Consider the following 23,260-nt stretch of genomic DNA (forward strand, 5'->3'; position numbering starts at 1 on the left):
GAATAGGATAAAACAAGTTGAAATCTAATCTGTCTATTTCCGCAATGACCAAATGACATGAGATCTTGAAGAGTCCCACCAATTGTTGGTATCCACCTACAAAATTCTTGTATCTGTGCTATCTTCACATGCATACTGTATTGCCTTTTAGTTAGGGCAGTTTGACCAATGGGAAAACTTGCCAATTGAATAACCTTTTGTCTCCCATCAATGTCGCCCTGTCACATGGAGCACTTTAGTCAGACTACTTTATCTGCTCTGTTGACTAGATCTAGTAAATAGGGGAGGGTGGGGGTGGGGTGAGTAAAAATTTACTTCCTTAAATAAAGCATTAGTTTTCACCCAACCTTTCCTTTAGTAACTTTATTGCCTACATGTTATAGATCGATCCTCCTTAATGTACAATGTACCATATATACTCGAGTATAAGCCGAGTTTTTCAGCACGATTATTCGACTTATATACGAGTGAACTCTCTGCCTGTCAATCCCTTTATCAGTAGTCTTCAACCTGCGTACCTCCAGATGTTGCAAAACTAGAACTCCCAGCAAGCCCGGACAGCCATCAGCTGTCCGGGCATGCTGGGTGTTGTAGTTTTGAAACCTCTGGAGGTCCGCAGGTTGAAGACCACTGCGGCCTTCGTCATCATCCAGCGCCCCCCCCACCCCCCTTTTGTTTTGTACTCACCTCTCCTCGGCGGGAAGTTAGGGTGAGCTGGTCCGGGCCATCTATGCTGCAGGGACCGTCCGGTGGGGAGGGTTAGTCGTTGCGGGCTGTCCATTTTCACCATTTTCACCGAAGCGCAGAGAAGAGCCCCCCCCCCACCCCCGGTGAAAATGTACAGCCCGCAACGACTAACCATCCCCACCGGACGGTCCTTGCAGCATAGATGGCCTGGACCAGCTCACCCTAACTTCCCGCCCAGGAGAGGTGAGTACAAAACAAAAGGGGGGGGGGGGGCGCTGGATGATGACGAAGGCCGCAGTGGTCTTCAACCTGCGGACCTCCAGAGGTTTCAAAACTACAACTCCCAGCATGCCTGGACAGCTGATGGCTGTCCGGGCATGCTGGGAGTTGTAGTTTTGCAACATCTGAAGATCCGCAGGTTAAAGACCACTGATGAAGGGATTGACAGGTGGTGATGATAATGAAGGGGGGAGTGGGGGGATGATGACGAAGGCTGCAGTGGTCTTCAACCTGCGGACCTCCAGAGGTTTCAAAACTACAACTCCCAGCATGCCTGGACAGCTGATGGCTGTCCGGGCATGCTGGGAGTTGTAGTTTTGCAACATCTGAAGATCCGCAGGTTAAAGACCACTGATGAAGGGATGGACAGGCGGTGATGATGAAGGGGGGGGGGGGATGATGTATTTCCCACCCTAGGCTTATAGTCGAGTCAATAACTTTTCCTGGGTTTTTGGGGTAAAATTAGGGGCCTCGGCTTATATTCGGGACGGCTTATACTCGAGTATATATGGCACCATGTTCTCCTTCTGCATTGTATAAAAAAGGACAATATATCAATAACATGGAGGCCCTTAAGAATGGCTGTCTACCATGCTATTAATGTATAACACTGTTGGTTACTCAAGTCTTTCATGGTATTTAACTATGGAAATGTGGTGTTGACTCTCTTGGCTGTGATGGTGACTCTGCTCAGAACCCCAGTGACATCTCGGTAACATGAATGATGTATTCCTGTTTGCTTAGAAATTCCACAGACTTAGGAAAGAAATGCGCTTTCCCATACCTTGATTCATTCTGTAAACTCTCCCAGCGATCCTTTCCCAGAAGGGAGATTCCAGTTCCAGGAATACGCTTCTTTTCTCTTCTTAGAAATAATATACTTTCTTTTTCTTTCAATCAATGTTTTATTTCAGATCTGAATTTGGCTGTGTCCTGTATACAATACTAGATGAACAGCCTGAGATTTTAAGTGTTGGAAGACATTTCTCTTTTGGATTTCTCTCTATTCCCACACAGCTGTTATCCTTGGTGCAAAAAGGAACAATAGACTCCTCTGTTCTTTCAGATTGTAACTTTAACACTTTTTTTTTTTCATATAATGCAGATAGTTGTTGAGTTTTTACAGTGTATTCTCATGCATCATGGATACCTGACCTCATTACTTAATTTCATGTAGTTACGTTATGTCCAGTCATACCCCATAATAGTAAACTTTACTGCTCATAGTACAGTGAATGTTAAGATGGTTGTCCCTTTAAGAAAACCCCTGTCCAAGTGTCCTGTAAGGGCATATGGCCCTTTTTGAGCTAGAACTTAGACACTCTCTGTAGGAGCAGCTTGCATGCTGGTGTTTTATATTCATTACATAGACATCCATTGGTTTTAATGGCTGCCATATAATGTTACAGTCCTGGCTTCAGAGAAATCTTCTTGAGGTAACTTCTTTTGAAAAATGTTCTCCACTATTGACTTCCCTACATGTCAAAAGAAAGCCATTACAATAAGCTAGGATACAAATAAACACAAACACTCCAATGTGAAGGATCATAGTCAAAATTGGGCCTCGGGAAGTAGGGTATAACTTACCAGAGGGTGTTGGGCACTCCAGAGGCGCAACGCTCAACATTCTTAAAGTAAATCACATCCAGTCATAGTGGTGGTAGTAGTAGTTGTCCCGAGCTCTAACCTGTGCTCGCACCAATTCAAATGCAAGAGAGATGCAGTAGTTTTTGGGATAGAATAAGCACTGCCACAGACCAAAAGAAAAAGATATAAAGTTATATTACTGTTTTTTGGTTTGATTTTTTTACATATGACTCGTTTATGGACTGGCCCCTTACTCAGACAGGAATTAAATTATGTAGTTAAGCGGTATATATAGGGATATACATAAAAACGGAAGTGACATCACACTACTACCGCTTACTTATACCATTTTACTCACGTCTGATGAAGGGGCCGGTACGGCCCAGAAACGCATCACATGTTAAATATTAACATTAATATAGCTTTATATACTTCTACTTTGGTCTGTGGCAGCACCTGTTCTATCCTGAAAACTACAGAATTTTCGTGCAAATCTCTCTCTTGCATTACAATAAGCAAATCACAAAGTGTCCACTTATAGCCCCCGCCCCCCGCCCCCAGTGATCTGCAGTTATCTGCAGTTATCTGTGGAGAAACCAGAAAATTGTTAAGTTTCCCTGCAGCGTCACCACAGGGCAAATTAAGTATTACACATAGTTGACAGGTCCTCCACAAAGAGAGGTATATGGGTTTTCTAAATTGGGAAACCACTTTAACTTCAACCCCCACTCCTTGCCCCTTAGCATTGAAACCATTTGGGATTAGCAGTGTCCTTTCTACTCATAGTGACCATTATATCACATGTTTCCAGGATAGTTTTGAAAATGAGACCAGAACTCTTGGTTTCCATTGGTAAAATGGAAACTTTTCTGAGATATTTTTGCTGTGTTAGGTCCTTTGTGTCTCTTATTCTTGTTGACAAGGTGTTGACTGTTTACGAGGTGGTATTATTAGGTGTATAAAAAGTATTGACACCTACAAGGAAGGAAATCACTGTGAAAATCCCATTTCTTGCAGTTGCATATTAAATATATTTTAATGGCCGATACTGGATATATAAACTAACACGCTATACTACAGCTCATGTTATACGACCCTACTCCAAGCCTATTGTGGCAATCTGCTTCAATTGGAGAACAATACTGTATTCACATGCGGCGGTCTTGATGCAATTTTATGGATTTCCATTAACACCATGCAGTTAAACACCATACACTTCTCTTCTTTTCTTTCAAACCTCAGTGGGCTAAATTAGTCAAAGTTTCCCCATCAAAATTAGTGGTGAAAAGCATTTTACTTTCAAATATATCATCATTCTGATGTCAGGACTTGATTATTCTACCGAGATAAGTGGTGTTACATAGATGCTGCTTATCTCTGTCCCAGCAGTCTGTCGCAGATTGCTCTTGCAGGATTTTTCTCTCCCATCATTGACTGCCATGTAATGTCACCTGTCAGATATTCTGCAGCAGTCGCAGCACGTATTATACATTTCTCTGTCCCTGCTGCTGAAAAAGAACATACAGTAATAATATACTGTTCATCTCAGGTGCTGCAGAACAGTTATTCTTTTTTATATGGATAAGCATGTTTCATATCAATAATGGACAAGAATGTAGAAAGAGGTTCTACAGTAGCTCTTCGTGCATTATACTAATAATAATAATAAAAAAAATTTAAGTTCCGCGATCTGAATTAATGGATGTGGCCTAGTGCCTTGTGCTTTTACAAAGTCACATAACTCCTGAGTCATAGATAGATAATGTACTCACTACTGTGAATTCTATCTGTGTGTATGTATGTGTGTATATATATATATATATATATATATATATATATATATATATATGGAATTGAACTAGATTTTATAGTGGGCTAGAATGGTTTGGGTGTCACAGTTAGTTTTTAGCCCCAGTCAAGCCCTTCCCTGCTCCAGTTCCTACTCACCATACTTCTTCAGTGATGTAATCTGCTTATATCTAGTCACATTTGATATGGTCATTTCAGTGGTATGTATTGGTGAGCAATACATTGAGAGGTAGTTAGTATTTGTGAATAACGCCCCATGTATGCAAGCACTGGAAAGCTTGATAAATGACACTTCAACAGCTGCCAATCCTTCCCCAGCCTTGAGCGTACCATCAGCCAGTGCTCTGTATATCTCACCAATGCATTCACTCTTAAAGGGGTATTCCGGGCCAAAACATTTTATCCCCTATCTAAAGGATAGGGGATAAGATGTCTGAACCCAGGGGGCCCACCCTGCAGCACCCGCATTCTATGCAGTAGCTGCATCTCCAGTTTCAGAAACCTCCAGGTTTCTGGGACTGGGGACATGACGTCACGCCACACCCCCTCCATTCATGTCTATGGGAGGGGGCATGACGGCCATCACGCCCCCTCCCATAGACATGAATGGAGGGGGCGTGGTGGAATGTCACGTCCCCAGTCCCGGAAACTTTCCGAAACTGAAGACACAGCTCCCGCATAGAATGCGAGTGTTGCAGGGAGATCCCAGCGGCGGGCCCGCTGCGATCAGACATGTTATCCCCTATCCTTTGGATAGGGGATAAAAAAATTTGCCCGGAATACCCCTTTAATTCAAACAACTAAGAATATTAAAGAGGTTTATTGGCCTTAACATTGAAATTCTTCTTCTGTCTCCCACCAGCAGTCCCACCAGTCCGTATGATGACTAGGCAATGACTACCTTGTGTCCATAGTGTTATGTCAGATGACATCCAGTGGCTGTAGGCCATAGTCACATTTTCTGGGTAGTAATGTACTGTTCCATTGTAACTATACCTTTTACATCCATTATCCTAGTATGTCTAGTCAGTCCATTTGCCTTTTTACAACAATATACCCATTTTTGCTCAGATTTGCTAAGGAAGAATCAAGCTAAAACAACATGCCCTATTAACGTCTTCCATGGTGTAGGCCAGCAGAAAGTGACATATACAGCAATGGCTATTTAAGGTTAACCCACAAATTAAGTTTGTGTAAAACATCCCACAATCGCATTTTAATATTCTTTTCCCTGTTTCTATCCAGAAATATATATATTTTCATCTTTTTTCCTTCTCTGCTGGCTCCTCAGCATCATTGCTAATCTCCACTATTGTTGGCAGGATGCTGAACATTTTCACATGACCCATGAGGTTTGTTTTCCCAAAGAACACTAAAACACCTTGCATACACTCTATTGGGGGGGGGGGGGGGGGATGGGGGGATTTATTAAACCCTGTCCAGAGGAAAAGTTGCTGAGTTGCCCATAGCAACCAATCAGATCACTTCTTTCATTTTTGAAGAGGCCTCTGAAAAATGAAAGAAGCGATCTGATTGGTTACTATGGGCAACTCAGCAACTTTTTCTCTACAAAGGTTTTGATAAATCTCCCCCTATGAGTTTTTCACTCCCCCCCCCCCCCCCTGCTTAACATTACCATCAGTTAGTCTTCTTCCCCCTCCGGTAGCTGTAATTATATATAGCAAAATAGAAAAACGAAAAGAGCACTCACCCGATATGTCTTGAATCGTAGACAGGGGAGCGATGGTACAGGTGAAGCGGGAAACAGGAGCTACAATTGTTTCATACCTACTGTCACTTCCTTAGGCCTGAAACAATTGTAGCCAACTGCTTCATGTGAGCACCACCTTGACTGGATATATAGGAGTTCAGAAAATGTCATATCCACGCTGGGGATTGTTCGATTGATTTCAAGACACGCTGTGCCAGAATTTCTTCATGTGCTTTGATAGCTGTAAGGGTACATTCACACGCGCGGATTTTCGCAGCGTATTTAGCTGCGGATCCGCTGGTGAAGGCCCCGCTCTATGCTGTCTTTACATGTGCCTGCTGGTAGCGGCAATACGCCGCTACGAGCAAACACACTGCAGCGATGTGCGCGGCTTACTCGCACATCGCGGCCGCTCTCCCTGCTCTGAGCTAGGCAGAGAGCTCCTGCGATAAGCGAGTATACTGCGTCTCGCACATCGCAGTGTGCCTGCTGGTAGCGGCGTATTCCTGATACCAGCAGGCACATGTAAAGCCAGCATAGCGCGGGCCTTCACCAGTGGATCTGCAGCGTAAAATAGCGTGTGAACGTACCCTAATTATATTCTGTATTAAGACTCAATATGCCTCTCTTGCAACATTATATATAGTCCCCAATCAGTGCCCTTCCTCCTCTGGCAGCCATAAATAGTCCTTAGTAAGTTCCCCTGCGAAGGGTTATAGATGATTGTATATAATATCATTATTGTGAATAAAATCTTACAATCAATATCTAGTCCAAACATTAGCGAGAATTTGCTTGTTTGCTGTTGACTGAATTTTATATGATGGCCTACAAGTTATCATTTGTCAGTGTAAACCTTGTCATCAGCAGACGCCATCAAAATGACGAAAAAATCATGATTATTATTACATACACATGTAGATTAGTGGCAATTTTTACTTATTACATTTACATATATTTTTACTTATTATATTTACATATATTTTTACTTATTACATATACTGTTATACATTTATTTTTTTACTTATTTTTGAGCTAACAAATTCTTAGTATAAGCTCAATCAAGAGAGGGCATTGTGTGCTTGTCAAAACCCATGAAAAAACATCTATTTTTTTTATTTTTTTAAAGATCTACCTCTGTTTTAAACAATCACTAACCTACCTAGCATGGTGCTGAGACTTGGGTGGGGGAAAGAATAAGTTCATAATGACATTAGGCCTCATTTTTGCTTTGCACTAAGGAAATGGAAGGTGCTAGCAATGTAGCTAGATTACATCTTTGTGTATTTTCCGTCCCGCTGTGCGAACAGACATTGTCCATTGATATTCTGGCAGTGTTCAATTACGAAGGGTGCAAGGAAATCTTAAGATGGACATTTCCTGGCCACCTCCACCTTTATTGTGCTGATTAAAGCCATAGGCCGCGGCTTCTTTTGTGCTGGAGTACATGGCGGGGTTCTTTTAGTTCTAAGGAGAGACTTTTTAGCATACTGTCTGTTTCTTTATTTCCTAGAAACCAGGAGAGCTTTGTACCCTGTGGAGATATTTCATTGGAGATTGCCATTAGCATTCTCGCTACGACTGACATTGTGTGAAGAGTATCATACGTGTAATATGGAGAAAACTAAGAAAAACGTTTTTACATGTTGGTTGCAAAATATGCTTTCTTAAACCAGTGTTTCCCATCCAGGGTGCCTCCAGCTGTTGCGAAACAACAACTCCCAGCATGCCCGGACAGCCTTCAGCTGTCCGGGCATGCTGGGAGTTGTTGTTTTGCAACAGCTGGAGGCACCCTGGTTGGAAAACACTCTCTTAAACCAAGAGAAGCTCCAGAAGCCGATCTGAGTTGATACCTATTTGATACCTATTCCTCAGTACTAATTTTAACCTTTAAAGGGGTACTCCAGCACTAAGACATCTTATGCCCTATCCAAAGTATATTGGATAAGATGCCTGATCTTGATGCTATCATCAGCCTCTGGAGCGAACATCTGATGAATCACGATCATGGAGCAGGAGTATCGTGACGTCACAGCTCTGCCCCGTCTGACGTCATGCTCTACCCCCTCAATGCAAGCCTATGGGAGGAGGCGTGACAGCCGTCACTATACTCCGGCCCTGTGATTGTAATTCATCAGACCGGAGCGATGTTCGCTTCGGAGGCTGATAGCGGGGGAGGGGTGGGGGGCTCCATGAAATATTGAGGGGGTCCCCAGCGGCAGGACCCCCGCAATCAGGCATCTAATCACCTATCCATTGGATAGGGGAGAAGATGTCTTAGGGCCGGAGTACCCCTTTAAAGAGTACCCCTCATGATCTTGTTAGATTTTATAATCCTCCCAGTTCACTGCCCCCATCATGATAAACCACCCCCTGCCTTTATTTTTATTATTTTTTAGTTTTCTACCTTGATATTGCTCTGTATTGTCTGCTCAGTCTCACTCAGATTCACAGGCTGGGAAGGGATATTTCTAAGCAGGTTGTGACATTATCTGAAGCCATACGGGGAAGAACTTCCTCCCTCACTCTGCTATACACAGCCCAGAGCAGTTCAGTGTCTGAGATGAGCTATGATTGGCTAAGGCTGCACACACACCCTTTAGCACTCCAGACTGCTTTTCCTGATTTTGGACTTCTGCCAGGCCAGCAGGAGTCCAAAGTTTGTGAAAGAGATTGGGGGAAACATACTCTGGACAAGTAGGGAGACACCTAGTGGCAGCTTTTTTAAACACAAATGAACATAGAAAACTTCATTTCTTTAAACAAAGTACATTCAAACGATTATTGATTTACCATAAGGAGTGCAATAGAAACAAATTGTTTTAATGAGAGTGCCCATTTAAGCATGGCTAATACATGACAAATACCGATAAAAAGCATTTGGTTTTGATCTTGTGCTTATTAGTAATTAGTTCAGTAAAGTATATGAATATTCTTAGAAACCGTGCTTCATATTTCACATCACCTACGCACCATGGGCAGCAATTAGAAATGATAAATTTTTGATGTATCAAAACTGTCTGAAAGAAAAGGCTGTCTTTCTGTTTACCAGATCAGTTCAATGGTAGGGTCACTTGTAGCGCGTCCGCAGCGTATTTTGCACTGTGGATGCGCCGATGCCAGTCACTAGAAAAAACTGCGGTCAGGTATCTCTTTGTGTCTGCCTGAAGCAGATCTGCAGCAGGAAATCAGCTTCTACGAGGAGATAGGGAGAGCTACCTGGCCGCAGTAGGGAGTTCACTCTAGTGACTGGATTCGGCGCATCTGCAGCATATTTCATGCTGTGGATGCGCTACGCATGACCCTACCCCTAAACTGATTTGGTAAAATAAAGGATCTGGGATTAGTTACTGTGGACAACAAAGACAGCTTTTACTTTTAGACAGTTTTTGAAACGTCGGCCTTACAAGAGAGTATTTATTATTCTTTATCGTTTGCTGCTATATATTTGCTGCTTTCACGAAGCGTATGCGCTATGCGTCACTCTATTTTGAGATATTACAAGGAATGGGGGGCTCAGCTCTCATACATAATAAGGTGCTATTAGATGCAGACCATGAATTCCAAAACAAGGAGAAAAAAGAATGCACCATAAGGAATGCACAGCCAAATATTGCAAAAAATATTGTAAGGTTAGTTAGGGCCACAAACGAAAAGAAACATCACAAACGTCATCACAAAAGAAACATCTGCAAAAAAGGCTTAAAAAGCATAAAAGTAACCTACCTACAACCTGAGGGGATTAATATAGGTCACCATCTGGACAACCCATACAAAATATGCACCTCAAAAGAGGGCAACCAGAGTAAATGAGCATGATAAAGTATAGGGTCCACTAAATCCAACGCGTTTTGTTGCAGGGTCCACATAAAATAAAGTTAATACTCCACCCTCTCACATTCTGTGCTATGCAGTAGCAAATACTCAGCAAAATGTGGCAAGCGTGACCCTAACTTAAAGCAAAAATCAAATGAATGTTCACAGACAAGTCCTCCATGTTACTTTTGCACTTGTTTTGTCAGGTATAAGCTAGAGAACACTATCCATTGACTTTGTCGGGTACTGATCTTTTCTTCACGTGTCCTTATGTAACACAATACTTGCTCATTACATCTCTTGTCACTATTCATATGATGAATCTTACAGTAATATGGCAGTGAGTTGAATTCGTATCTACTCTGACTTTTTGCAGATGGTCATACTTGGAATAACTTTTTGCTCTTAGTTAATAATTCAACATATGCTGTATATGAACTGTACAACAGATGCGGTATGTGACACCGAAGAATTGGCACCAGCCATCCCAACCTTCTTATTTGAATACATATATAAAATAATTAGCATGATTATGATCAGTAGAATTTTCCTGTTTTTGTGAGACTGAATTACCTTGAATTTCAGGAATTAAAGGGAAACCTTCACCTAGAAAGTCCAATCTGTGGGCATTATGTTTTAGAGCAGTAGGAGCTGAGCAGATTTATATACATATTTCTGGGATATAGATTAGGTAAAAGTAAAAAATGTTCATTGATACCTGTACTTATTTTAGGCCTAAAGCGTACTCCCTTATCAAAGAAAAAATTCATGCTTTTATGTTACTCAATAGGCCATGTAGATGCTTTGCATGTCTTTTTTTTTGTGTCTAGCTTCTCTATTTGCCTCACAAATCCCTCTGTTCTGCTGCTCACTCATTCTGATATCCACTGATCAGGAAGGGTAGTGTCTAAAGCAAGCACTGAACCCGCCCTCACTCACCATGCATCCACTTCCTCTCGAAGTCTGCAATGCTTTGTCTCTTCATCTAATCACTGCAGGCTGCTCTGTAACCCCTTCCTCTCTGTTTTCAGACAGGAGTCTTGATAGACAGGACAGGAGTGAGCACAGAGGAGTGCTAGTCCCACCATCACTTACTGGACTTTGTCCCAGCCTGTGCTTCAGCTGGGACAAAGATGATGCTGCAGCCTGACAGCATTATGTTCTGGATGTTATGATCTTTTAATAAGCCATGATTTCTATAAAAATGTGATTAAAAAATGTTTATTAGAAAGTTCATTAGAGAGATTAATGTCTTGCCAAGATGTACAGCTTATAGTTGACAAACATGACAGTGCCCATTTAAGGGTCCACTGAGCAGTCTTGCTCTACGATTGACAACTCTCTGGTATATAGGCTGCCAGTTATGGAGTAGGACCACCCACTGGACTCTTAAACACAGAACGAGCAGTGCTTCCAATAAAGAAATGACTGTGTTTACTGAATCTTTTTTCGCAAGTACGTTTATCAGTCTCTTCTCAGCTCTTCCTGCTATGTAACATGATGCCCATAGATCAGACTTTATTTTCGACATACTAGGTTTCCTTTAAGTGGTTGGAGAAGCCATGTTTGATATTAACAAATTAACCGAGTCCAAGTTAACTTGGTCAAATGTAACAAGCTGTGATCCAGACGAATGACAAATGATGAAGTATGGGAATGTTCTTCTTTGTATAGCATAACCTGTCATGTGGCTTTATGATCTATGTTCACACCTGTATTTACAGTCGAAAGAACTAATGTTTCTGCCATTTACTTGCCTGGTTACTGCTCCCAAGCACGCACCTTTGCAGATTTGACTCCATGTAAGCTCACTTATATATAGGAATTGTAACACAGGAAATTTCATTTGTGAGATGGAAGGAAGCTGAGCTAGTGCTTAGATGAGACCTTGCAGATCAAGCAATGGAAATTCTTCTCTCTGAGCAAAACAACCTACACTGTACAGCTGTGTGTCAGTAAACCCTGTCTAAACAAAGGATATGGTCAGGGCTGTGTCCGTGTCTTATCGGTGGAAAGCACCCACCAACAATCCATTCTTTGTCTGAATGTTTTCTGCAGCCGAAGCCTTTATTAATGTTTTGTACTACGAGCTACAATTTTATGTCTTCTTAATGTAAGACGGTCCATGAATGCTTAATCCAGATGAGATGAATTTTCCAGTATTTTATGATATTTTTGTTCTTAGAACATTTTTGTTAACTAAGGTACATGTACAATGTGACGTTATCCACTACATAAATTTGAAGGCATCTTGACTATACTATCAGCAACTTGTAGGTTTTATCTCAATGCTCTATAGCAGTGGAATTTGCAGTTTTGCAACAGCTGGACATCCACAGTTTGGAGACCACTGCTCTATAGCCTTCAGCCTGTAGACAATGTTTCAAATCACCAGGATAAACCTTACAGTGAAGACTCAAGAGACCAGAAGATCCTCAGGAGCCTTAGAAAGTAGATTGATATCACGGAATGGCGATGCAGGCTGTAAAGAAAAATCCTATGACTATACCCGAAATATCAGACAAGGATAGTTGTAAAGTGACTTGATGAAGAGGGAAGAGCCCTCGAAACATGCTGTCCAACTGAATAAACTTTTATTATTTTACTATTATCCCTGTATTTCCTGGTATTTTGGGTATAGGCATAGGATTTTTCTGGAGCGCCATTCTGTGAAATCCGTCTACTTTATAGGGCTCCCAAAGATCTCCTGGTCTTCTTGTGGGTCTGTACTTGTGGGTCTATAATTGTGTGTACACCAACCTTGATGCAAGGTGTACGTTGGTGTTGTGCCCAACGCTCAACACAACAAGGTAAGTGTGCATACATCAATTTCTACAACAATATTTTTTCATCATCTGGATAACAGCACTTAGAGTGCCGTGTTGTATTCCTTTTTCTGTTTTCACATGTGAGCTGAATGTTCCAAGCCAGGTACCCACTGCTCAAAAAAATGTACATTCATGTACCCCTTTGGCTTCTTTAAGGTAGGAATGGGAGTAAGGGTTTTCTGGAGAGACACAGACCTACTAAAAACACTGCAAGATCTTCTGTCCTGATCTTTCCAAGAAGGAAGTACAAGTAGGGTTGTAACCTTTCTTGCAATAAAAATACCAGCCATGCTCATTTGCATAATTAATTATATATGTGTGACATCACAGGATACACATATGTGGGGGGAATTTTGCCCTATAACTTTTTTTATTTTATCTTATACAGGCCTGTATAAGGGCTAATTTTTTGCACCTTGATCTTTAGTTTTTAACATTATAATTTTTGTTTCAATGGAACTTTTTATTGCTTTTTTAAATTAAATTCAAGAGTGGCAGTTAGTTACTAACTACAACTCCCAGCATGCCCTGATACAGCCTGTGGCTCCCCAGTGGCCCCAAATGAAACTACAATTCCCACCATGTTGGAGTAGTATATAGTATAGGTCAGTGTTTCTTAACCAGGGGTGCCTCCAGCTTTTGTAAAACTGCAACTCCCAGCATGGTCATGTTGGGAGTTGTAGTTTTGCAACAGCTGTAGGCACCCCTGGTTGGGAAACATTGGTATAGGTTATGGTGCAACATTCCAGGAATTGGAGGATTGGTTGGATAAATACTGGCCATTGCATTGCCGGTATTTTTTAGTATAAAAATACCGCCAGGGTGGCCAAAATACCGTCTGTGCTGGTAAAATACCGGCCAGGTGGTAACCCTAGATACAAGGCGTATCCCACTGTGACATCATGTACTATTTTGAGGTGGAAATAACATTTGAACGCTTTCAGAGAACAGGATGTCACAAAAGCAGGAGATATACACCAGGGGCATGGTCATGCCTTGGCATATAAAGCTGGGGTGTTCATTGGCAGAACTAACCTTCATCTTAATGGTTGTTTCCTATTATTGGCCCGGTTAGAAGGCCCTGCGATCAGTTTCTGAACAACCAAACTCTAATTCATTGGCTAGTCCTCAACTCAGTCCTCAAGGCCCACCAACAGTCCAGGATTTGAACTTTTCCCTCTTCTTTTTTAAATGGAGTAATAGAAAAAAAACTTGAGTCTTGAGGACTGGTTTGGGGACCTCTGGTTTAAACCATTTACACTCAGAATTTGACAACCATTTTACTCCAGACACAACCATTATCTTCTAGGTTTGGATGGCTTCAGCATTCAGCAAGTATTGATGAACCCATAGCGGCACACACTCTTGTTACTAGTGGTATGAAGACATTGTTCTTCGTCTATATCAATCTGTAGAAATAGTTTGTAGGGCAGAGTGTTTTAAGTAGGTCAGGATCAGTGATCTCTTTTGATAAATCTCAACTAACATTGCAGGGTCCCTGGGAGGAACAGTGACCGAACCTCCCATATTACACAAGCATAGCCCTTATGGCTCCCTTCCCAGTGTATGTTATTTGCTGTAGTTTTGAGTTATGTTTTCAATTAGTAATGTTTCTGCCGTCCCCAGTCTCATACTAAACTGTAATAAGAATAATTTATGGCTTTAATTGAACTTTCATGTTATTTCAGAACTGCTTTAGCTTGGTGATTTCGGTTAAGAATAAAAAGGCTATAATAAGGACTTGGATATACACATAGCCTAGAACATGAGGCAGCCCATAAGTCTGTCTTCCATTTACTTTCTGTATTATTTGTTGAATTTTTGGTGTATGCATTTTATTTTCCTAGTACGTGTAAAATGAGAAATTCTCTGTTGGATATTCTCTTTAAAGCTAATCTATAGCTTATCATTAGAATCCAGAGAGAGACATCATTTATAAGCGAAGGTTTCAAAATATATATATATATATATATATATATATATATATATATATTTGAATTAAATGAAATAAGACTCTGTTCACACCACCGCAAACCTTTATATTGTTCTGTGCTGTCACAGGAGCAGAACAATGGAAATGATTGCGCTGCTGGATCTGCTGCGTGCTGGACTCCAGCAGTGCCTGATGGACTCCATTAACTTTAGTGGTGTCTGTCAGTATTCTGTCATGGTGTCCAGCACTTTACCAGACAAAATAGTGCTGAATACTGTGCTATATAGTCCATCATTTTTGACAGATAACTGAATCTGCAATGGAGGCTTCTAATTGACCAAATGTCAACTTTAAAAAGACTGCACCTCTACAGATGTTTTCGTCAAGAATGTTAATAGAACTCATCTTCCTCAGAATTGTCTCTTCCTGTTGTGCATTACAGTGAGCACGTTGCCACAGAATGTCGAAATATTGCAAATAGTGCTGCTTGTGCCTTTTTTTAAATGTTGAAATATAGTTTTCCGTTTGCACAGGTTGCACAGTGAGTGCAGATCATGTAGTAGGTACAGGTGATACATGTCTTTAGGGGATACTTGCACTGTCTTGCTGTGTATCATTAGAGCTTTGGAGGGTCATTTGATGTAGTTATTTGAGTTGGGCAGAGGCATCTCCTGGGCTCCAGTGTAAAATCAGTAATGGACCTATCATATTTCATTATGATACTGGTATATTCAAATATGGCAGAGAAGCCTTTCAACCCCCTTAGGCACCAGGACCTGAGTGTTACTTCACCCCCTATAGCTGAAGCCGTGGAGTAGAGAGTACTTGGCTTCAAAATGGGCTCCAGTGTAAAATCAGTGTCTTAAAGTGTAAAAAATACACAATAAAGAATGCAAAAACAAAGGGACACGGCGAGTGAAATAAGTGTTGACAAATGTCATCATTTTTTTCCTCAAAATACTTATTAACTCCTCAGAAATCTTGTGAGGAGCACCTGGTCAAGGCAAATTTATGTTGAAATCATTGTCTTTCCACTTCCGTATTATGGCCCCTAACAGTTCTCACTGGAACATTCAGAAGCTTAGAAATGCTCCTGTAACCAACGCCATTTTTTATCTTGAAACCGTTATCGCTGAAATTTCTGGAGCATACCAGCCACTTAAGCTAGTTCCAATCCAAGTCAACTCTCAAAAAATAGCTAAAATATAACACTTAATTACAAAATACATCTAAAAACCCTAGTACAAAAATATCTAGAAAAGCAATACAAAAGATCAGTAAAGCTACAGCGATAAGGAGCTCATATCAAGAGATCCTTTAACGGTCATTCCCACTTACTCCCGACGCATTTCCCCTTACTACGGTTCATCAGGGGATTAAACCGTGAGCAAGTGAAGATTTCAAATTGTCTACACATAAAATTATTCCATCCTATAAAAGGGACATAATACTATACATAGATCAGCTATAGACAAATAATTATTAGTAATATTGGATAGGACATCAGTTATGCTGCAGACAAAAAGCGTAAAGCAGACAATTGCTGTTGGTGCAGAATTCCATTAATACTGTGCCATTTTTTTTAGAAACTGGGATTATAGCAATTTACTTCATGATGCATTCCTTATTCCTTAAGATGTAACACAGATGCGGCTGTAATTTTCACTTGTAGTATTTAACAAATACGTAAGATGTATAATACATATATTGTAGGATAGTCTCCCTCATATCGGTTTAGCACAATATAATCTCCAACAAAGTGCACTCCCTTAAAAAGATGAAATCAAAAACCCCATGGTGTGATCATAAGGGCACTCAGAGATGTCACTTTACACCCATATCAAAAAGTTGTCACCATCATCATATAAGACAATACAGGTATCTAAATCCAGGGCCTAAAATAATTCACCACAATGGATAAGGTCATATATGTGCCGCCTCAAGTCTTCAGCCGAACCTCCACTGCTGATAGCTCCCTGTGCCTGACCACTCGGTTCTCCGATCCAGACTGGTGGCCTTGAAACAGCTCTTTGCTTTTACCCATCATGATCTGTGCCTTGTGTGACACCTTGGCAAGGAGACCATTTTGTAGCCATCAGTTGAGACTGCACCAGTTGATATTAATTTGCACTGACAAGGTGCTGGATTGCTTTTTAATTACTGATATATTTCTGCTGTTGTCTTGGTTTTCCATGCCTTTTTACACCTCCCTTTCTTCATGCTTTCAGTACTCTTTCCCTGTGTCATTTCACATTATTACAAAAAAAAAAAAAAAAAAAAAACTTAATATCTGAGCTCATTTGTTTTGGTTTCTTTGTATGTATTACTTGGGTTGTTACCGACATTTGGTGAAAAATTTCATGTCAATAGCTCCAATATAAATATATTTAGTTAGAAAAATTGTGACATGTTCAATACTTATTTCATCCGCTGTTTGACTGATTTACTGAATAAGGATCGAGTTCTCCATTTTCTTTGGTGGCTGGCTGTAGCCACTATGGAGCCTGGCGTATAAAGCACCTGTTGATCTCAATATGGGTCTAAGGGCTCTGTTACATGGGATGATTCCCCTGTGTAATAGGGTCAGCAATCTGCAAATGCTCATTTTTTGACTAATCTCATCTCTTGAAAAACAATAGTTCATTGGCCGCTCATATCCCCATGTAATAGAGAATGTGTGGCCAAAAATGATGGAAGGGCTGCATGAACAATGCACCGAAGGATCATATGGCCCTGCCCGCGTGGCACTTAAACCGTGTAATAGGCTTCTTAAACGAGCACCTATCTAGTAGATTGTTTATGGGCCTGCCTGTGTAATACCACCCTAACCTAGTACTGGCTATTAAAAAGAAGCCTTTAGGCTAGGTTTACTTTATTTTTTTAACCATTTTTTTTTTCCTACCAGAAAACGCCGTGCGGCCATTGTGCCTCTTTTTTTATTTTTTTATTATTATTTTTAATTTTTTTTTGGGGGGGGGGGTGATTTTGCTAAAAAAAAAAATAAATTAAATAAATTCAAGTGGAAACTTAGCCTAAGGGGACTCTTTTATAATCCTGTAAAAGCTGAAAAGTTCCCTTGAAGAAGACGGAAACCCATAACGTGATGCATCTAGTAGCGTGCAGTTTTGCAAATAAATGATCTTATTCACAGTGTAACACGTTTCCAGCCTAAAATATCCTTTTTTTTTTTTTGTGGTGTATAAAGAGCCCAATAAAACTGGAGGTTTGTGCACTTTATAGCCTACAAAAAAAGAAAAGCTGAAGTCGCCAATGAGCGGCGCTCGCCACGTGATCGTACACAAAAGACACAAATAGGTGTGAGCTGGGAAGGTGGGGGTTAAATATGAGAAAGACAAATTTAGCATCTGCTGTTGTCATGGGAAACCTGAATACGCAGTCTCTTTTGCACGTTCACTAGAGCAGCACGCCCCCAGCTGTTGCAAAACTACAACTCCCATCATGCCCGGACAGCCGAAGGCTGTCCGGGCATGCTGGGAGTTGTAGTTTTGAATCAGCTGATTGAAAAACACTGCCCTAGTTAGAAGACACAAACATAGGTAATACTCTGCACTTTTTTTTATTTATTTATTCCTTATTGCTCATCCCTCACCCTAAAGTGCCCTTTTGCATTAAAGCGTAGGTTCGCACGTTGCACGTCATTGTGCTGTTTCGCAGAAGAGCGTAAAAGAAAGCTTTTTTTTGCCATATAGTTCGTAATTCTCCATTTCTTACTGTCACCTTGCTGACAAAGGCAAAAATAAAATGCTTCACTGTTTCTAAGTGTGATCAAGGCCCCCCTCCCCCATTATCTGTGTGCAGTGGTCTGTTCCACAACACATAGGGCATCTCTTGCCAGCTGACTGCATAGAATGGGCCATTGCACATGAATAATGGGGGAGGGGTAGCCAGAGAAGGCTAGAAACAACAGTTTGTGAAGTCGCTTACCTGCTGCTGCTATGCAGTACAATGCAGCCTTAAGGACGTCAAATATATTACCGAAATCTATATTCTATACTCTGCATTATTAGGCCATGTCATGTCGAAACTAAAATATATTACAGAATTCTATATTTTATACTGCTCTGCCCTATGTCATGTAAAAAAAAAAATGAAGCTACTCTAAAAATAAGGTTCATTTTAGATTTTATCGATATTATGTAGATAATTTAAATCCAGAAGGACGAAAAACGTGAATACAGATCAATTACTTTATTAAGGTATAATCAGTTAAAAACTACAACAGTGAAGGCCAAAGGGCCTATACAACAACATGTACATCCAATGACACAGAACTACAACTGGACACACAACAATAAGAGACTGCACAAAAAGGGCACTACCTCAAGAAAGGAACCCAAAAAATAGGGAACAAATGAAAAGTGTAGAGATCACTCAAATGAGTGAAAGCCGACCATAAATAAGGCATGAATAAAACATGTTGACATTACCTAGTGGTATGTAGGTGCAAATGAGGAGCGCCATGGCCCAACGTTTCGCCACCAGTAGGCTTCTTCCGGTAGTGCCCTTTTTGTGCAGTCACTTATTGTTGTGTGTCCAGTTGTAATTCTGTGTCATTGGATGTACATGTTGTTGTATAGGCCCTTTTGGCCTTCACTGTTGTAGTTTTTAAAGGGTACCTCTCATCAAAAAAACTTTTGATATATTATAGATTAATGTATGCAGAATAACTTTACAATTGCATGTTATTAAAAAATATGCTTCTTTCTATTTAATTTTCCACTTTGAAGAAATGACCACTAGGGGTCTCCCTACCAGTCCTGGCAGCAAGCATTTCAGACTCATGCTGGAGTCCTAAACACTACGAGCTGCCAGTCTGCTTTGTTCACAAAGGAGAACACTCAGAGCTGCCAGCCTGCTTTGTTCACAGCCTGTTTGGCTGTGAAACCAAAAATGGGGGAGATTTTTGGCCTGAAACCCAAATTGTCTGTTTTTTTCCCCATAACAACCAATCACAGCTCAGCTTTTATTTCTTAACAAGCTCTTGTAAAGTGAAAGTTGGTTGTTATGGGAACATTTTTATATAGATATATAGAAAAAATACTGTTACTTATGCTACATAGATTGTTTAAAGGGGTACTCCGGTGGAAAACATCCTTTTTTTTTTTATCAACTGGTGCCAGAAAGTTTAACAGATTTGTAAATTACTTCTATTAAAAAAATCTTTACCCTTCCAGGACTGTTTAGCAGCTGTATGCTACAGAGGAAATTCTTTTCTTTTTGAATTTCTTTTTTGTCTTGTCCACATTGCTATCTGCTGACACCTATGTCCGTGTCAGAAACTGTCCAGAGCAGCATAGGTTTGCGATGGGGATTTTCTCCTGCTCTGGACAGTTCCTGATACGGGCATCGGGTGTCATCAGAAAGCACTGTGGACAGACAGAAAAGAATATCCTCTGTGGCATACAGCTGCTAAAAAGTAATGGAGGGGTAAAGATTTTTTAATAGAAGTCATTAACAAATCTGTTTAACTTTCTGGCACCAGTTGATTTAAAAAAAAAGAGAATTTCCACCAGAGTACCCCTTTAAGTATAATACTATGCTATAACATGAATGAATCTAATTTATGTTACAAGCTACATTATAATTTAGAGTTAATTTTATTTTGACTTTGTATTCCAATATAAAGCTATCATTCACTAACTTTATATAACAAAACTATTCCAAAGCCTATTGTTATATAATTGAAATACCAATAAAATTCTAGTTCAAACGGAAAAAACTAGACAACTAGGGTTGATAAATATGGACCAATCTCTTCCTTGTAATATCATAGAATTGACCATTACCTGAAAAAAGGCTTTGAGGAATCAGGGTATGAGAAAATCAGGACTTCTCGAAACAGGTCGGGCATGGCTCTTAAAACCTCCAAACTTTTATCTCCCTGATTTTTGTAAAGTTGGCCGTACACTTATGGCAATAGTTGTAGGTAGACGGCTATCCTCCCTGACTACCCAATAAATGTGCATAATTCTACCAGGTAATTCCAACTCAGCACTTTCCATGCCGCTTTGTGGAGAGTGCCCTAGATACTCCGGATACACCCTTGAAATAAAAAAGGTTATCTTCTTCCGTATCCCCCTGACACAAGTAAATTAAAAGTTGAATATTCCACTTTCCTGGAGAGATGTTTGTAGGAGGCCACATGATGGCAAACAGGAAGCCACAGGTGTTCCATGTGTCCGCCATATGGTGCTTTGCCAATCTTCCAGAAGAGAATACCTCCTTAAAATAGCAACCCATAAAGTATGCTAAATTTTTTCAGAGAAATCGGAGAGACATGGGGGAATAAAGGAGGCTCTTTTCAGGTCAATGGACACCATACTGCGGTTCTGTACAATTCAGGGGTTGTATAGAGACATGTGTCATCAGGAAAATGACCTACAGTATTATTACTTGTTTCTATATAAGGGTGCGTTCACACGGCCGTCTGTCCCCGTTTTTTTATCCCTGTTTCAGTTCCCTTCTTGCAGGCTGTAAACGGATTAAAAACACTTTTAACGCCTTTAATGTCATCCGTTTGCATCCGTTTTTTCAATCCGTTTTTACTTCTGAGCATGCTCAGAACAAAAAAAAATTGGGGGTGGGGGGGGGGGGGGGGTGGGGGGGTGATTAACTGAACAATAACGGATACAAAAGGAAAACATCCATTTACATCCGTTATTGTCGGTTTGTCCTTTTGCAACCTAAGACATATTTATTTTGTCTATATTATAAAAAAAATCCAAAAATCTTGCAGTTTGCATTATGGCCCCTAATCTAATAATCTAAGATGACACGTCTTTTTCTGTAGAGAAACAATGTCCTCCTTATCATCACAGACAAGATGACAGTAAGAGGCGACTCCAGTAAATACATATAATGGAATCATGCTATTCGTAATAGATAATGATCACAGCTCCCTGGTCAATGATCTCTGCGCAGGTCACTGAGCATGCCTAGAAAACTCCCTCATAGAAGTCAATAGGGTCCCCTCCAGTTTATTATTGTCTTGCCGTTAAGCCTATCTCTAAATGCTATTAAAAACAGCTCAGGCAAGATAAAAATGTCCAAAAAAAATGAAATAAAATAAAACATTTACGATCAGAAAATAGAAACAGATTAAAAAAAAACAACTTGATATTCATTATATTCCATAAAGGCACACCTAACATGAAAGTCATACATAAAAGGAATTAATCACATACACTTTTTTACTACTTAAGGGTGTGTTCACACATGCATATTTTTACTGCAGATCTGCTGCAGATTTGCTGCTGCAGATTTTGCTGCCCATTGACTTCAATGGGCAGCAAAATCTGCTGAAGCAAATCTGCAGCAGAAAATACACATGTGTGAATGCACCCTAAGAGTACTTTCACACGGGCGGTTTTTCCGAGGTGTATTTGCTGCAGAAAATCCGCAGCGGATTTTGCTACCATTGTCTTCAATGAGTCCGAAGGAAAACTGCAAATCTGTCTCCATTGCGTTTTTTTTTTTTTGCTAACCCATTGAGGTCAATGGTGGCAAAATCCGCTGCGGATTTTCTGCAGCAAATAAGCTGCAAAAAAATCTGCAGGTAATCCACCCGTGTAAACGGACCCTAAGGGTATGTTCACACGGGCGGATTTTTTTGCGGGTTTTCTGCTGTGTATTTGAAAGTGGGCGGGCTCTTCTTCTGCAGCAGATTTTGCTATCCATTGACTTCAATAGGCAGCACATGTGAACGCAGCGTAAATTCAGATACGCAAACATGTTCTATGTATTCTGTCATGTCATTCACATAAATTGCGCATTTATACAATATAATGAATATCTAGTGCGGTGTTTCCCATCCAGTGCGCCTCCAACTGTTGCAAAACTACAACTCCCAGCATGCCCGGACAGCCGAAGGCTGTCCGGGCATGCTTGGAGTTGTAGTTTTGCAACAGCTGGAGGCACCCTGGTTTGGAAACACTAATCTAGCGGTCAGCGACACATCTGTCAGTCCTCAGACATCTTAAAAAAAAATTGTAGAAGTAATTACTTGGAAATATCTCTATGCTCCCTAAATATTCAGGATTACAATAAGTTCTAAAGGATTCAGCCCGCGAACACATAATGACCTGAATCCCTCGAGTGGCGACTCTCCCTCGATGAATTTTTTTCCTGTTTTCCTGCTCTTCCAGGACCACCCATTAAAAAAATAAAAATTAAAAAAATAATAATATATATAAATTATTCCATCTCCCATACAAGACCTTTATCTACTGATTTATGCCACATCTAATGGTCTTTTTTTCCCCAATGGATATAATTTGTGTTGTGCCTTTGTGTGTTCTCTTTTTTCTTCCCTCCTCTTCCTCCATGGAGGTTAAAAGCCCATAATATGTTTGTAAGTAAGTAAGCTGAATAGCAGCTAATCCTTTTATTTCCCTGCCTTGCCCATTATTTTGCAGATGGCAGAATTCGGAATTACCCTTAATTTGGCCTCTAGAGTGATGCTTGGTTCCCGAGCAGCAACCGGGTGACCTTTGTATGTTGAAGAGGGACGCGGGCTCTCCATGACCCCTCCTCGGGCATAAAATATTAAACCCTTTCAGCCATGGTCTCTAAATGACCCCTCCACTTCAT

At 40.6% G+C, this 23,260-nt stretch overlaps 1 protein-coding gene and 1 long non-coding RNA gene across 2 annotated transcripts in view; one reads left to right on the plus strand and one right to left on the minus strand.

Moving 5' to 3' along the window:
• The window catches only part of TRIM8 (tripartite motif containing 8), a 93,078-nt gene that overhangs the window by 4,774 nt on the left and 65,044 nt on the right, over positions 1-23,260 (plus strand). The window lies entirely within an intron of this gene.
• LOC130281891 (uncharacterized) lies at positions 1,976-6,177 on the minus strand. The gene is made up of 3 exons (XR_008846154.1): positions 6,074-6,177; positions 2,554-2,713; positions 1,976-2,441 (listed from the first exon to the last, which is right to left on the minus strand). It is a non-coding gene; the product is annotated as an uncharacterized LOC130281891 (long non-coding RNA).

This window comes from Hyla sarda, chromosome 7 (assembly GCF_029499605.1).
Source record: "Hyla sarda isolate aHylSar1 chromosome 7, aHylSar1.hap1, whole genome shotgun sequence".
In the NCBI taxonomy this organism is placed as follows: Eukaryota; Metazoa; Chordata; class Amphibia; order Anura; family Hylidae; genus Hyla; species Hyla sarda.